At 44.4% G+C, this 15,670-nt stretch overlaps 1 protein-coding gene across 2 annotated transcripts in view; it reads left to right on the plus strand.

Annotated features, from left to right (window-relative positions):
• Positions 1–15,670, plus strand: part of FHOD3 (formin homology 2 domain containing 3) — a 527,184-nt gene that overhangs the window by 217,311 nt on the left and 294,203 nt on the right. The gene's annotated exons all lie outside the window — the stretch shown is intronic.

The raw sequence follows: 15,670 nt of genomic DNA on the forward strand, positions 1-15,670 counted from the left end.
GTGTGCCTCTGTCCATGAGCCATGTATCCCGAGCCCGGCCCCTTGCCAGACTGTCATGGATGCAAGTTGGTTCTCAAGCAGGGAGATCACAAAAGTGCATGCCGAGTCTCAGGCCTGCCCCCACATGTGTACAGAGGAGTTATACAAAGTAGTGCCCTTCATAAACTCCAGGCTTATGGCCCTTCACTTCCTGTGGTTCACCTTTGATATTTCTTAATAGACACCATTTTGGTGGGAGGGCAGTTCTAATGTTACAGAAATGATGGAGCAAGAAGTCCAGAGTTCCCATATGTCCTTCCAACCTCCCCCAGTTCTTTCTGTTATCAATATCTTGCATGAATGTGGTACACGGTTATAATTGATGAACAGATACCATTTTTCATTATTATACATTAAAAATTTTAAAAATTTTATATTGTAATATAGTTGATTAACAGTGTTGTATTGCTTTCAGATGTCCAGAAATCGATGCATTTTTATTGACTATAAAAATCGTAGTTTGTAGTTTATTACGTTCGTTCTTTGTGCTGTCTGTTCCGTGGGCTTAGACAAATTTATGTAATAAGATGTCGCCACCGTTATAGTCCCATGTAAAATAGTTTCACTGTCCTAAACATCCCCCATGCTCTACCTAGTCATTCTTCTCTCTTTCCCTCCGAGTCCCTGGCAACCACTGATCTTTTTATTGTTGCCATGGTTTTGCCTTTCCAGACTGTCAGATTGTAGGAATCATACAGCCTGCAGCCTTTTCAGATCGGCTTCTTTCACTTAGTAACACGTGTTTAAGGTTCTGCCATGCCTTTTTGTGACTTGACAGCTCATTTCTTTTTACCACTGAACAGTATTCCATTATCTGATGTACTGCCTGTTGTTATCCCATCACCAATTAAAGGACACTGAGGTTGCTTTTAAGTTTTGACACTTATGATTGTAAATATGCTTTTTGTGTCTTAGGAAGTATGGCCACAGGGGTGTGGCAGACTGGGGCTGTGTCTTTGGGGACTGGGCTCATTCACAGAAGGCAAAACTAGCATCTTCTTAGGTTCTAACCTGTAAAGCTGTAACCAGGCCAGATGTTGGGGGCATTAGGAGTCTGGATGGTTAGGGTTCCTCCTGGGTTTTGTTCCAGCCCCCATAGTCAGTTTGGTCAATTAATTAATTATTTATTGAGGTATTAGGTCCTGGGGATAGACAAGTAAGTTATTTATGGACCCTGATATCAGAATGCCCTCAGTTTAGTGTGGGGACAGAATTGCAAAAGAATCATTACTGTTGGCAATATTTAAACAAACACTGACCGTGAATAATTAAGGACAATGGCTGATTCAGAGAGTTAAAAGGCAACACCATCATCAGAACTCATTCTAGCTCGAGTGATAAGGGTGACAATAGGGGTGAATACTGTTGGGGGATTGGGAGGTGAGGGAGGTGTCTGCAGGAGGAGGTGACACACAGGAAGGGGAGAGGTGGAAGAACCTGGAAACCCTATTCCAGGCTGGAGCGTGAAGCTTCTTCTGATTCTCGATGGACCCCAAAGACTCAAGGATGTCTCGGGGGTCCATTTCAAGGCAGGGGCACTGCTCGCTGGCAGTGATTGTCCAGGCACCTCCAGGTCCCATCTCTCCACCAGCCCTGTCAGCCAGGCTGGAGATCTGCGAGTCCACGTGCTTTGTCCCATGGTCAGCTCTGTCCCTAAAGGTCTTTCCAGTCGACCTCTTCTTGTCATCCTAAGGTCATATCTTGCCTGCATGGTTCCAGAGTTCTCTTAACTGGTTTCCTGCTCCTGCCCTGTTCGAATTATCTGCCCTCATTGACCAGACTGACAGTGAACTGGGAAAAAACCCTGTCTCACGAGCTTCCTTCTTGCCTGAGAGACAAGAAGCTGAAACTCCAGGGCACAGCAGCTGGGCCCCCACCCCGCTCCAGCGTGGACCCTCTGCGTGTCATCAGCCTGATGCTCTCTCTGCACGACCTGCCCACGCACTGGCCCCACTGAAGTGCGGTCCGCTTTGAACACACTTCCGTCCTCAGCCGCCCAGGCTGCACGCTGCTCTTCTCCTCACGCTCCCCCTCTGCACAGCCCTTCTCACACTGGTTGGTTTCCACTCGCGCCTCTGAAGTCTGTCCCACGTCGCCACGGCTGAGTCTCCACCTCCAGCCACAGCTTCACAGGGTTTTCCGCTCCTTTCTCCGTGGCCCCTTGTTACTGCCGTGTCCTTCTCACGTGGCAGAGGCTTTGTCTGGGACAAGCCTGTCCTCCCCTGTCGGCCCTCAGCTCTCATGCCTGAGACTGTCTTCATTTCCCTCTGTCAGCTGAGTGCTCAGCATACTGCCCGCTTAGTGGATAATAAAAGACTGTTAAAAAGATAATGTTATAAATACATAAAGGGAGATTGCTCTCTAAGCAATCTGAGGATTAAAGAGGTCATCTTAAGCAGTCTTGCCTCGTTGGGGCTTGGGACTTTCTAATCGTTCACATTTAGCCTCTTCCACCCTCAGGCTGAGGGGGCTGCCCCTTTGCCAGCCGGGGAGCCCCCTCATTCACCCCCACTCACCATCATCACCATGGCCACTTGTCTTGGTTGGTCCCCAGAACAGAAGCCCTTGCTTTTATGTGTGTGTGTTGGTGACAAACGTGTCACGGTTAGGGTGTGAGTGAGTTTTAGTGGCCCAGTTGTTTATTGTATAAACAGAACGTAAGGCCATCTCCATTTCTACTAGGCATCTTCTGTTACTCTTCCTCACTTCTGAGAGCCTAGCACTGGGGACAGCCTTGATGTCACTTATCTGGCTTTGGTTTCTTTACTTGTGAAATGAGGATGTTGGCTTAGATCAAGAATTCTTACCTCTGGACCATAGGATCTCCTGAGGGCCCATATAGGAAGCTTCTGTGTACCCATACTCTCTGAAATTGTATTAACATTTTGTGTGTCTGAACATCTTTTTATAACTTGTGTATGATTTTCAAATGAGTCCGAGACTCCCATCACTGGAAAAAATGGTTTCCAAAATCTGACCCAGCAGTTTTTTTTTTTTTTTTAAACTGAAAAATGGTTTCTACGGTGTCACTTTTTTTTCCCCTTTAAAATATCATCATGGTAACTGAATATCAATTTCAGGCTGAGAGGGGTTATTCTTCCCAGTCGTTGGTGTATCATGTGGCATTTTTGGATCCAGGGGGAGAATTTCCAGAGTAGAGTTTCTTTGACTCACTCAGTGTTGACAGTAACTTGGTCTGTGGGCTTCCCCAGCTGGGGAAGAGAAGCATAGCCCAGGCTTGGCCACTGTCCTTCAGTTTGTCTTTTGTCACATTTTGCCAGTTCTGAGTGGGGAGTCTGATGTTACAGCTACATCCAGGCAAAGCAGAGGCTCATTTCTCATTGCCACATCTGAAAATTCATGATGGTCACCGTTCTCTGTAACTGGTGCAAACAGATTTTTAAATATAGACGTGGCATTTTGCCGATGAATAAATCTCCTCTCTACATGTGATGTCTTTCATAGCAGCCCAAGGGTAGAAAGAAGGTTACTGTCTTTCCATAGAGAGGAAGGACCCCTGGGTCTTGATCCCAGTTTGCCATGGAGTGCTTGGTGACTGAGTTTGCCTCTTGGTGAGATAAGAGTGTGCTATAATTGTGAAAGTCAGTGAGTTTTATGGGCCTGAAAACATGATAGTCTGGATCTATCTTTCGCTTGCCTACTTCCCCAGACTTACCCGCAGTTGCCTGGAGTTCTTCCCCTCCATATTCTTTGACCAACATAACCAGTTTTTTATCCAACTTCACTGGTGGCTCAGATGGTAAAGAATCTCCTGCAAAGCAGGAGATGAGGGTTCGATCCCTAGGTCAGGAAGATGCCCTGGAGAAGGGAATGGCTACACACTCCAGTATCCTTGCCTGGAGAATTCTATGGACAGGGGAGCCTGGTGGGTACAGTCCACGGGGTCTCAAAGAGACGGACACAACCGAACTACTGACACTTCGCTTCACCAGTTTTTTATACTGGTTCCTTGTCATGTTTTGGTCTTTCCCCCATGCAGAGGTTTTCTTCATTGTGCTCCTGCCTGAGCAGGCAGCATAGGACCTCTGTGGCCGTGCTTTTCAGCACTGAGATTTTCAAGCCGTGCAGGTTTCCTTCCCAAAGACAGAAGGTCTCTGATGGCCTTTGATTAATTTCCCCTCACCTCATTATTGTAAGCTAGTTTAGCGTATAATACAGTAATTACATCTCTTAAAGGAACATATTTCATTTTAAACAGAATCGTGGAGGGAAAAGACGGCGGGGCCGGGCGGGGGTGGGGGGTGGCTTATAAGACTTTAACAAATGATGTTCCGATTACACCTCCTTTCCCCACCACCTACCATGGGCTCCCAGTTGCCCTTTACTGAAAGGTGAATGCCTGCCCCCCAGGCAGATTCAGCCTGGAATGGGGGAGGGGGAAGAATAAATGCACCTGGGCTGTGCTTCACTTCAAAAATAATGAATGGATGTATAATTGCCCCCTCCTACAGCTTCTCCCCAGCTGCTGGGCCCAAAGCCCTCCTCCCTCCAGGGGACGTTCTGAGCCTGAGCTGTAGGCCACCCCCTTCTGTGCTGGTGAGATTGGCCTTTGCACACTTCAGACCTGGCAGTGTCAGAGTTCTGGGAGAATGGACAACCTTGGGGAATACAGGCTAATCCCAGCCCTACATTTTACACATGAGGGTTCTACTTTGGGTCTGACTGTTGTGCACTCTTGAGGTTTGTTAGGAAGGGTCCCATGTTTTACTACTTAGACCCCAGTCCCCCCCGCCGCCCCCTGTGGCAAGAACCATCTTTTTCCTTATGGCCCCCACCAGCCGGGAGGGGTTACTCCACTCTCACTGGTGGACAAGGAGGAGAAGGGAGCACCTGTGAGCTCCTGGGAGACGTGTGAAGTTCCCATGCAGGTAGCGGCTGTGAGGCTCCCCTCTTGCTGGATTCAGGTGGCCTCCGCTGTCCCTCCCTGTGCTCAGCATTTGGAGTCTCTTTTTCTTTTGCGTCACCTGATACTCAGGCAGTGTGCACACATGGAATTCCCTCCCTTGGGACTTGGGATCCATGAGCACTACACAGTGTATCAGGTATAGGTGGAGGGTCAGAGGACTTCTAAGCTCTGCTCCATCATCCACAAGCTGAAGCCAAGGGTGCATCTGCACCCACGTACACAAACCCAGAGACATGCATGTGAGACCTACGTAGAGCAGAGCCTGCAGACATTGATGGCAGACTGGGGATGCACCAAGATTATCAGTCATCCTCCCGGAGGAAGCATTGCTTCACCATGTAACCCAAGACTGAGCATCACACCTGAATACACAGGCTAGAAGTAGGACTTCTTAATGTTCCGTAGGCCTGCATCCAAGAGAGACATCAAGCACATCCTGAAGCTGGCAGGCCATCCTCTGCTCCTGGGTGAGCCCTTCACCCTCTGGTCTAAGCTGAAGAGGAGGCCAGCACAGCCGTGATGAGTCTGACTTTGTGTATGGTGAGGCCTGGATGCAATATAAAAGGAACACCCAGTTCCTTGAACTCAGAGTGTCCCCCAGCATTTAAAGCTCCAAACCACACCACCTGTGGCCTGGCTAGCCCAGCAGCAAGGAAGCCAGGACCTGGAGTGGGGAGAAGGACCGCTTCTCCTTTGGCCTGTGTAGGCCTCTCGAGCCCATCAAAGGGCTGTCAGCAGTCTTTGGTTTGGCTATGATGTCTGATGTGGGAAAACGCATGCTGGCTCCTCTTCTACCAGCAGGAATTGTCCCTCTTCATAAAATGACAAATTGTCATTTACAAGCATCCTTGGTCCCTGATCCTTCCTCACCTCTAGGTAAGCAGTGGTGTCTCCTAAAATATATGCTCATCAACAGAACAATCAGGTAGGGCAGAGGGGCTGTTCGGTACCATGCGTTTTTTAAGATCGATGGCAATTTTGAGTTTCAGTTAAGCACTGTGGTTTTATTTTATACCACAATATTGGTTCTGTCTAGAGAGGTAATATCCATTGCTTTAAAAAAAAAAGTCAGTACTCTAGAGTAATATTTCTTTGAATGAGTATTTGGTCATTTAAATCTCAACCACGAGAGTGGCGATTCCAGTGTTGTTCTCATATGATATGGGGGCCAACTCATGACATTTATTAAAATGTTTATTACATAGAACAGGAAAGGTTTGCAGTAGTTTGGGAGAGGGTATCTTTGGCCATAAAAATGAAACTTTGCTGCCTGTCACTTTTATGAAAGATTTAAAAATTAAAAAGCTACAATTTAACAGACACTGGGTGGAAGGATTTCTGAGGTATACCTTACCTAGGGCTTTATAGCTTATGGAATTAAAAAATGAAGTATTTCATAGGATGTTTCAGCCAAAATATGTAATATAAATAAAGTTATTACTCTTTTGAGCTTTGATTTTTAAAAACATGAAAATTTACAACTTGCTTTCAGAAGTCTGTTTGATAATTTTCTCACATTAAAGACATAATTATTGTTTGGAAACCATACAATTTTTTTTCAGCTTTGTTTGAAATGTTTGTGCTTAGTCGTGTCTGACTCTTTGTGACCCCACAGACTGTAGCCTGCCAGCCTCCTCTTGTCCATGGACTTTTCCAGGCAAGACTACTGGAGCAGGTTGCCATTTCCTACTCCAAGGGATTTTCCCAACCTGGGGATAGAACCCACATCTCCTGTCAGCAGGCAGATTCTTTACCAGTGAGCCACCTAGGAAGTGGAATAGATAATTATTTAAATAAAATGTATAACTAATTTTTAAAAAGTTAGAGACAATTGGAATGAAAATTGTTTACTCCTTGAACAGAAATTGCTGTTTGTTTTAATTAAGACAACTGGCAAAAAAAAAAAAAAGGACAGGAAGAGATTTCTGGCACCACTCAAGGATATGCTTGGCATTTGTTCAGGATGTTTCTCATCAAAGGCTGAGGCCTCCCTGAGGTCTTCTGTCCTAGTGTCGCAGAGAAGTTATTGTGATGTCCTGGAGGTTAAAGACACAGAGAATGCACACCAGTGAAAAGACAGATGGGATAAAAACAAGTTTCAACTGTATCTACAGGAAACTCTACATAGACAGGTTAGAAATAAAAGGATGGAGAAAAGATAGACCATGCAAACACTAACCAAACACTCACTAATCATTTACGTATTAGAAAAGTAGACTTTAAAAAAGGAATATTTCCAAGGAGGAAGAGAAACATTACATGGTGCCTGCGTGTGTGTATGCTCAGCAGCTCAATCATGTCTGACTCTTCGTGACCCCATGGACTGTAGCCCACCAAGCTCCTCTGTCCATGGGATTTCCTAGGCAAGAATACTGGAGTGGGTTGCCGTTTCCTCCTCCAGGGGATCTTCCTGACCCAGGGATGAAACCTGTGTCTCTTGCATCTCCTGCATTGTTAGGCATATTCTTTACCACTGTGCCACCTGGGTGACCGATTACATGGTGATAGGTGGTCTATTAACCTAAAATCCATAGCCTTTCTAATTGTGAGTATGCGCAACAGTTGAACTTCAGAGGACCTAAAGCAGAGGCTCATAAAGCTGAAAGAATAAACAGACAAATCCAGTATAATAAAGATTTAAATACTCCTCTCACAGTAAAATATAGAATAGATAAACAGAAAATTGATTAAGAGAAGACCTGAATAGTACTATCATTCAACTTGACCTAGTGAATATTTATGGAATGGTTCAGCCAATCACAGCAGAATGCACATTCTTTTCATGTGTCCATGAGACAGTCATCAGGATAAACTATATTCTGGGTCACAAAATAAACCTTAATAAATTACAAATATTTGATATCATAACAAAATAAATGTTTTCACCATGAAGAAATTAAACTAGAAATTGGTAACAGAAAGATATCTGGAAAATCCTCATATGGATGGAAGCTAAGCAGTAACATAGCTCCTAAATAAACCAGAGATTAACATCAACAACAGATTTAAGTTATTCCCTTTTGAAGTGAATGGAATGTTTACAACCATTCACTTTTGAATGGAAAGAAAAGAAAAGAAAAACAATATATGTAAATTTTCAGAATGCTGCTGAAGTAGTGCTTAGAGAGAAATTTATGGCATTAAATACTTACATTCAATAAGAAGAAAGTCCTCAAATCATTGAAGTTTTCACCATAAAAAACTAGAGCAAAAGAGCAAATTAAGCCAAAAGTAATCAATAAAATAGAAATCAGAAAAGCAATGAAAAATGGAATGAAATTAAAAGCTGATTCTTTGAAAAGATCAATAAAATCTATACTCTTATAGCCTGACTGACCAAGCATGAAAGAGAAAAGACAGATCACCCATATCAGGGATAATAGAGAAGCTGCAGTAGTCAGTAAAAGGATAAGGGAGTATCATGAGAACAGCTTTTGTTCTTGAATGATATTGAATAATCCATAGCTTAAAACCTTTTATTAAAGGGAACTCCAGGTGCAGGTAGCTTCATTGGAGAATTCTGCCAAACATTAAAAAAATTAGTAACACCAAGTCTGCACAAACTTATTCTTGAAGATGAGAGAACACTCCCAGCTCATGAGGTGGGCATCACCTCAATGTCAACATCATCACAAGAAATGAAAACTGTAGATTAATGTTCCTCATGAATATGAATGTAAAAATCCTCAACAAAACGTTGTAATTCTCAACTGAATTTTTAAAAATCTGTTAATACTTAATCCCTATTTGAACCCTCCTACTCTGTTGGTGGGAATGTAAATTGGTGTAGCCACTATGGAGAACAGTATGGAGTTTCCTCAAAAACTAAAACTAGTTGCCAGATCCAGCAATCCTACTCCTGGGCACATATCTGGACAAAACTACAATTCAAGAAGATACATGCACCCTTTATGTTTATAGCAAGACAAGCAGGAAACAAGCAAGAAACAAGCATCGACAGATGAATAGATGTGGTACATATATTCAGTGAAATATTACTCAGCCATAAAGAAACAATGAAATAATGCCATTTGCACTAACATGGATGGACCTAGAGATTATCATACTAAGCAAAGTAAGTCAGAAAGAGAAAGACAAATACCATATGATATCACTTATATGTGGAGTCTAAAATACGATATGAACTTATCTGTGAAACAGATTCACAGACACAGAGAACAGACTTGTGGTTGCTAAGGGAGAGGGATGGCATGGGAGGTTTGGATTGGGAGTTAGGGACTAGCATATGTTACATATAGAATGGATAAACAACGAGGTCCTGTTGTATAGCACAGGGAACTATATTTAATATCCTGTAATAAAACATAATGGAAAAGAATATGAACAAAAAATATATAAAACAGAATCACTTTTCTATACACCAGAAGGTAACATAACATTGTAAATCAACTATAGTTCAAAAAACTACTTAATCTTCATTTTACTGATTATTTTGATTATAGCACCAAGTGCTAAAACCTTAGCAGCCAAAACACAGCAAAGCATAATCTTCATTCACATGAATTGGAAGCCATGATAGATCACTGGTAACTAAAGGAGACTCTAACTGGGATATTGTTAATCTATGGAAGACATGTTTCTGCCTGTCGTTTGGTGTTACCTGAGCAAGAAAGTCTAATGCAAGCCTTATGTTGTGAAGAGGTACCTGGAATTGAATCTCTCCTCTACTCATGCCCTTCCTGGACAAGAAAAATCTGCCCTTGTTCTTCCAGGTATATTAGCACCATGCTTGCATTTGAGAACTTTATTCTTATTAGAAGTGGTATTGGCTAAAAGCAAAGTCTGTCCCTCGGAGATTTCAGGTTCTGATATGTTGGCTGTAGAAAGTGGAGGAAGAGTGATCTCCCAGGGACCTGGCTTCTACTACAAGGGGGATGCAGTTCACTCTATTTATTCGCTTCAGTTCAGTTGGTCAGTCGTGCCCAACTCTTTGTGACCTCCATGGAGTGTAGCATGACAGACTTCCCGGTCCACCACCAACTCCTGGAGCTTACTCAAACTCATCTCTGTCAAGTTGGTGATGCTATCCAACCATCTTATCCTCTGTCATCCCTCTCCTCCTGCCTTCAATCTTTCCCAGCATCGGGATCTTTTCAAATGAGTCAGTTCTTCACATCAGGTGGCTAAGTATTGGAGTTTCAGCTTCAGCATCAGTCCTTCCAATCGATATTCATGACTGATTTCCTTTAGGATTGACTGGTTTGATCTTGCAGTCCAGGGGACTCACAAGAGTCTGCTCCAATACTACATTTCAAAAGCATCAATTCTTTGACACTCAGCTTTCTTTATAGTCCCACTCTCACATCCATACATGACTACTGGAAAAACCATAGCTTTGACTAGACAGACCTTTGTTGGCAAAGTAATGTCTTTGCTTTTTAATATGCTCTCTAGGTTGGTCATAGCTTTTCTTCCAAGGAGCAAGCGTCTTTAATTTCATGGCTACAGTCACCATTGGCAGTGATTTTGGAGCCCCCAAGAATAAAGTCTGTCACTGTATCCATTTTCCCCATCTATTTGCCATGAAGTGATGGGACCAGATGCCATGATCTTAGTTTTCTGAATGTTGAGTTTTAAGCCAACTTTTTCATTCTCCTCTTTCACTTTCATCAAGAGGCTCTTTTGTTCTTCGCTTTCTGCCATAAGGGTGGTGTCATCTGCATATCTGAGGTGATTGATATTTGTCCCAGCAATCTTGATTCCAGCTTATGCTTCATTCAGCTCCACATTTCCCATAATGTACTCTGCATAGAAGTTAAATAAGCAGGATGACAATATACAGCCTTGACATACTCCTTTTCCTATTTGGAACTAGTCTGTTGTTCCATGTCCAGTTCTAACTGTTGCTTCTTGACCAGCATAGAGATTTCTCAGGAGGCAGGTCAGGTGATCTGGTATTCCCATCTCTAAGAATTTTCCACAATTTGTTGTGATCCACACAGTCAAAGGCTTTGGCATAGTCAATAAATCAGAAGTAGATGCTTTTCTGGAACTCTCTTGCTTTTTTGATGATCCAGCGGATATTGGCAATTTGATCTCTGGTTTCTCTGCCTTTTCTAAATCCAGCTTGAACATCTGGAAGTTCATGGTTCACGTACTGTTGAAGCCTGGCTTGGAGAATTTTGAGCGTTAGTTTGCTAGCGTGTGAGATGAGTACAATCATGTGGTAGTTTGAGCATTCTTTGGCATTGCCTTTCTTTGGGATTGGAATGAAAACTGACCTTTTCCAGTCCTGTGGCCACTGCTGAGGTTTCCAAATTTGCTGGCATATTGAGTGCAGCAATTTTACAGCATCATCTTTTAGGATTTGAAAAAGCTCTACTGGAATTCCATCACCTCCACTAGCTTTCTTCGTAGTGATGCTCCCTAAAGGCCCACTTGATTTTGCATTCCAGGATGTCTGGCTTTAGGTGAGTGATCACACCATAATGGTTATCTGGGTCATGAAGATCTCTTTTTTATAGTTCTTCTGTGTATTCTTGCCACCTCTTCTTAATATCTTCTGCTTCTGTTAGGTACACACCATTTCTGTCCTTTATTGTGCCCATCTTTGCATGAAATGTCCTTTTGGTATCTCTGTTTTTTTTTTTTAAAGAAATCTCCAGTCTTTCCCCTTCTATTGTTTTCCTCTATTTCTTTGCATTGATCACTGAGGAAGGCTTTTTTATGTCTCCATGCTATTCTTTGGAACTCTGCATTCAAATTGGTATATTTTTATTTTCTCCTTTGCCTTTCACTTCTCTTCGTTCTCAGCTATTTGTATGGCCTCCTCAGACAACCATTTTGCCTTTTTGCATTTCTTTTTCTTGGGGATGATCTCGATCACTGCCTCCTGTACAGTGTCATGAACCTCTATCAATAGTTATTCAGGCACTCTGTCTATCAGATCTAATCCCTTGAATCTTTTTTTTTTTTAATCCCTTGAATCTATTTGTTACTTCCACTGTATAATGGTAAGGGATTTGATTTGGGTCATACCTGAATGGTCTAGTGGTTTTCCCTACTTTCTTCAATTTCAGTCTGAATTTGGCAATAAGGAGTTCATGATCTGAGCCACAGCTCCCGGTCTTGTTTTTGCTGACTCTATAGAGCTTCTCCATCCTTGGCTGCAAAGAATATAATCAGTCTTATTTTGATATTGATATTGACAAGACTCTACACATGGACATCTGGTGATGTCCATGTGTAGAGTCTTCTCTTGTGTTGTTAGAAGAGGGTGTTTGCTATGACTAGTGCATTCTGTTGGCAAAGCTCTGTTATCCTTTGACCTGCTTCATTTTGTACTCCAAGGCCAAATTTGCCTGTTACTCCAGGTGTCTCTTGACTTCCTACTTTGCATCCCAGTCCCCTATAATGAAAAGGACGCCTTTTTTGGGTGTTAGTTGTAGAAGGTCTTGTAGGTCTTCATAGAACCATTCAACTTCAGCTTCTTCAGCATTATTGGTCGGGGCATAGGCTTGGATTACTGTGGTATTGAATGGTTTGCCTTGGAAATGAACAGAGATCATTCTGTCATTTTTGAGATTGCATCCAAGAACTGCATTTCCAACTCTTTTGTTGACTATGAGGGCTACTCCATTTCTTCTAAGGGATTCTTGCCCACAGTAGTAGATAAAATGGTCATCTGAGTTAAATTCACCCATTCCAGTCCATTTTAGTTCACTGATTCCTAAAATGTTGATGTTCATCCTTGCCATCTCCTGTTTGATCACTTCCAATTTACCTTGATTCATGGACCTAACATTCCAGGTTCCTATGCAATATTGCTTTTCGTAGCATTGGACTTTACTTCCATCACCAGTCACATCCACAACTAGGTGTTGTTTTGCTTTGACTCCGTCTCTTCATTCTTTCTGGCGTTAGTTCTCCACTGATGTCCAGTGGCATGTTGGGCACCTACCGACCTGGGGAGTTCCTCTTTCAGTGTCCTGCCTTTTTGCCTTTTCATACTATTCATGGGGTTTTAAAGGCAAGAATACTGAAATGGTTTGCCATTCCCTTCTCCAGTGGACCACGTTTTGTCAGAACTCTCCACCATGACCCGTCCGTCTTGGGTGGCCTTACATGGCATGGCTCATCGTTTCATTAAGTTAGACAAGGCTGTGGTCCATGTGATCAGTTTGTTTAGTGTTCGGTGATTGCAGTTTTCATTCTGTCTGCCCTCTGACGGAGAAGGGTAGGAGGCTTATGGAAGCCTCCTGATGGGAGAGAGTGACACTGGGTCTTGTTCTGATGGGTGGGGCCATGCTCAGTAAGTCTTTAATGCAGTTTTCTGTTGATGGGTGGGGCTGTGTTCCCCTCTGTGGTCTGGCCTGAGACCAAACTGTGGTGGAGGTGGTGAAGATGATGGCGACCTCCTTCAAAAGGCCAGGTGCACGCAGTGCCGCAGTCAGTGTCTCTGACTCTGCAGCGGCCACCACCGACCCACGCCTCCACCGGAGACTCCTGGACACTCACAGGCAAGTCTGGGTCAGTCTCTGTGGGATCTCTGCTCCTTTCTCCTGGGTTCTGGTGCCCACAAGGTTTGTGTGTGTGTGTGTGTGCCCTCCAGGAGTCTGTTTCCCCAGCCCTGTGTAAGTTCTGGCAGCTCTATGGTGGCGTTAATGGGACCTCCTTCAAGAGGGCTCGTGCAATACCCAGGTCTACTGCACCCAGCATCCTTGCCCCTGTGGCAGGCCACTGCTGACCCTGAGGAGACACTCCAACACAATTCTGGCTCGGTCTCTGTGGGGTCTCTGGGTGCTTGTGTGTACTAGGTTTGTTTGAGCCCTCTCCTCTGAGTGTCTCTGACGATTATGGGGTTTGATTCTGAACGCGATTTCACCCCTCCTACCATCTTGCTGGGGTTTCTCCTTTGCCCTTGAGCGTGGGGTATCTTTTTTTGGTAAGATCCAACATTCTCCCGTTGACAGTTGTTCAGCAGCAAGTTGGAATTTTGGCGTTTTCGCAGGAGAAGATGAGCGCCCATCCTTCTACTCAGCCATCTCTATTTCTTACTCATGTCTTTTGAGGCCACACATATATTAATACTTTAGAGGTCAACTTGTGATTCATTGGGCCTCATTTTTTAGGGTCTGTGATGAATCAGCTGTCTACTCTGGGGATGGCTGATTCCTTTGGAGTCTTCCCGGCTCCTTGTGTTCAGGAAGACAAGGAGTGATTCTCTCTCAGTCGAAGCACTGCATAATTATCAAGCAACTGGGGATTGCATATTGTATTTACAGGTGGGGGACTGCATAATGGGCAAACACTAGGAGGCCTTGGGGTCAGACCCCATAGGATCCTACCTCTGCCCCTTAAGCTGTGTGTGTAGGTTGTGAGTCTGGAGGAGACTGGCCTGCCCCAGGAGCTGAGAGAACAGGTGTCTGCTGCACGATGAGTTGGTATGTGGTAGGGGGTGGGGGTGGCAGGGCTGTGTGACCAAGGGATTGGCAGGCCACAGAAAGGATTTGGAGTTTGTTACTCAGTGCCGTGGGCAGCTACTGAAGGGTTTGAATGGGGGCAGGGATGTTTTTAGGTGTTGGTTTTCACCTCATCCTTCTGGCCTTGGTCTGGAGGATGGGTGAGAAGAGGGGAAGTGGGCAGGGTGTCCATAGGAAGCCCTTTGAGAAAGCTATTGCCATTCAGAGGCTGAGCCAGGCCCATGCTCCATCATTTTAAGTCTCTCTCAGATGGGAACCTTCCATCACCTCAGATGGGGCACTTCTAGAGCCACAGTGCAAAGGGGCATGTCCTTCTCACAACCAGACTTCTGCTAAGTCATTTAGATCTGTGCATTTCATCCCCTTCCACTCACACATGAGGAGAACCACCTCCCCCCATAGGCTGGTGCTGAAGCCCAAGATTGCCTACCATGCAGGTGACATTACTTTGAAATCTATAATTCTAAGTATTTTAAGTAATTTTGCATTCCACTGCATCATTTCAGTGCTGGATTTAACACACAAAACCATCTTCTACTAGATCTACTATTATCTGTTCCCCCTCTTTGGATAAGGAATCCAAGGCTTATAGAGGTAGTATACTTCGCCCAAATCACATACCATGTTGAAATGCAGGCCCTTGGATTGCTTAGTCTTTGCTCTGAGTTCATTCTTCACTACTGTACCCTCAGTGCCTAGAACAGCGCCTGGCAGGTGCTCAGTAAATGTGCACTGGATGGTTTATATTGGAGCGCTCTGACACACAGTGTTAGGAACCCAACCCCGGGCACCTGAGCCACCTAGGAAGCTGAGCAGAGTCCACGCTTCTGGGAGTCTGCATGCACCAGTAGGAGTGGATGTTCCCTGCATTCTCCATGCCTTCAGCACATTCTGGCGCCACCCACTGACCAGTGAAGACTTGGGGCATACCCATCTGCCACTTCTGCTCACTGTAACTGCTGGAGGGTGGGTCTTGGGTCAGGCTCCCCTCCTCATGCATGAGGCCTGGCCCAACTAGTACATGTTACATGTCCCTGGTTATAGAATTCAGCCTGAGTATCAAGCCCCAGAATACTGACAGGGGCTCCTGCATCTGCCTTGCTCCAGGCCAGGATTCATCCTCGAACGGGTCTCATATGAGGGAGAGTCCAGGTACAGGCAGAGCTAAGGCTAGGTCCCCGCTGGAAGGGCTGGCAGCAGGTGGGGACCAGTCAGTCCGTAAAGACATCATGCTGCTGCTCTTGGTTCTCTTGAAGTGAGC

The sequence above is a fragment of the Oryx dammah genome, unplaced genomic scaffold (assembly GCF_014754425.2).
Source record: "Oryx dammah isolate SB20612 unplaced genomic scaffold, SCBI_Odam_1.1 HiC_scaffold_22, whole genome shotgun sequence".
NCBI lineage: Eukaryota > Metazoa > Chordata > Mammalia > Artiodactyla > Bovidae > Oryx > Oryx dammah.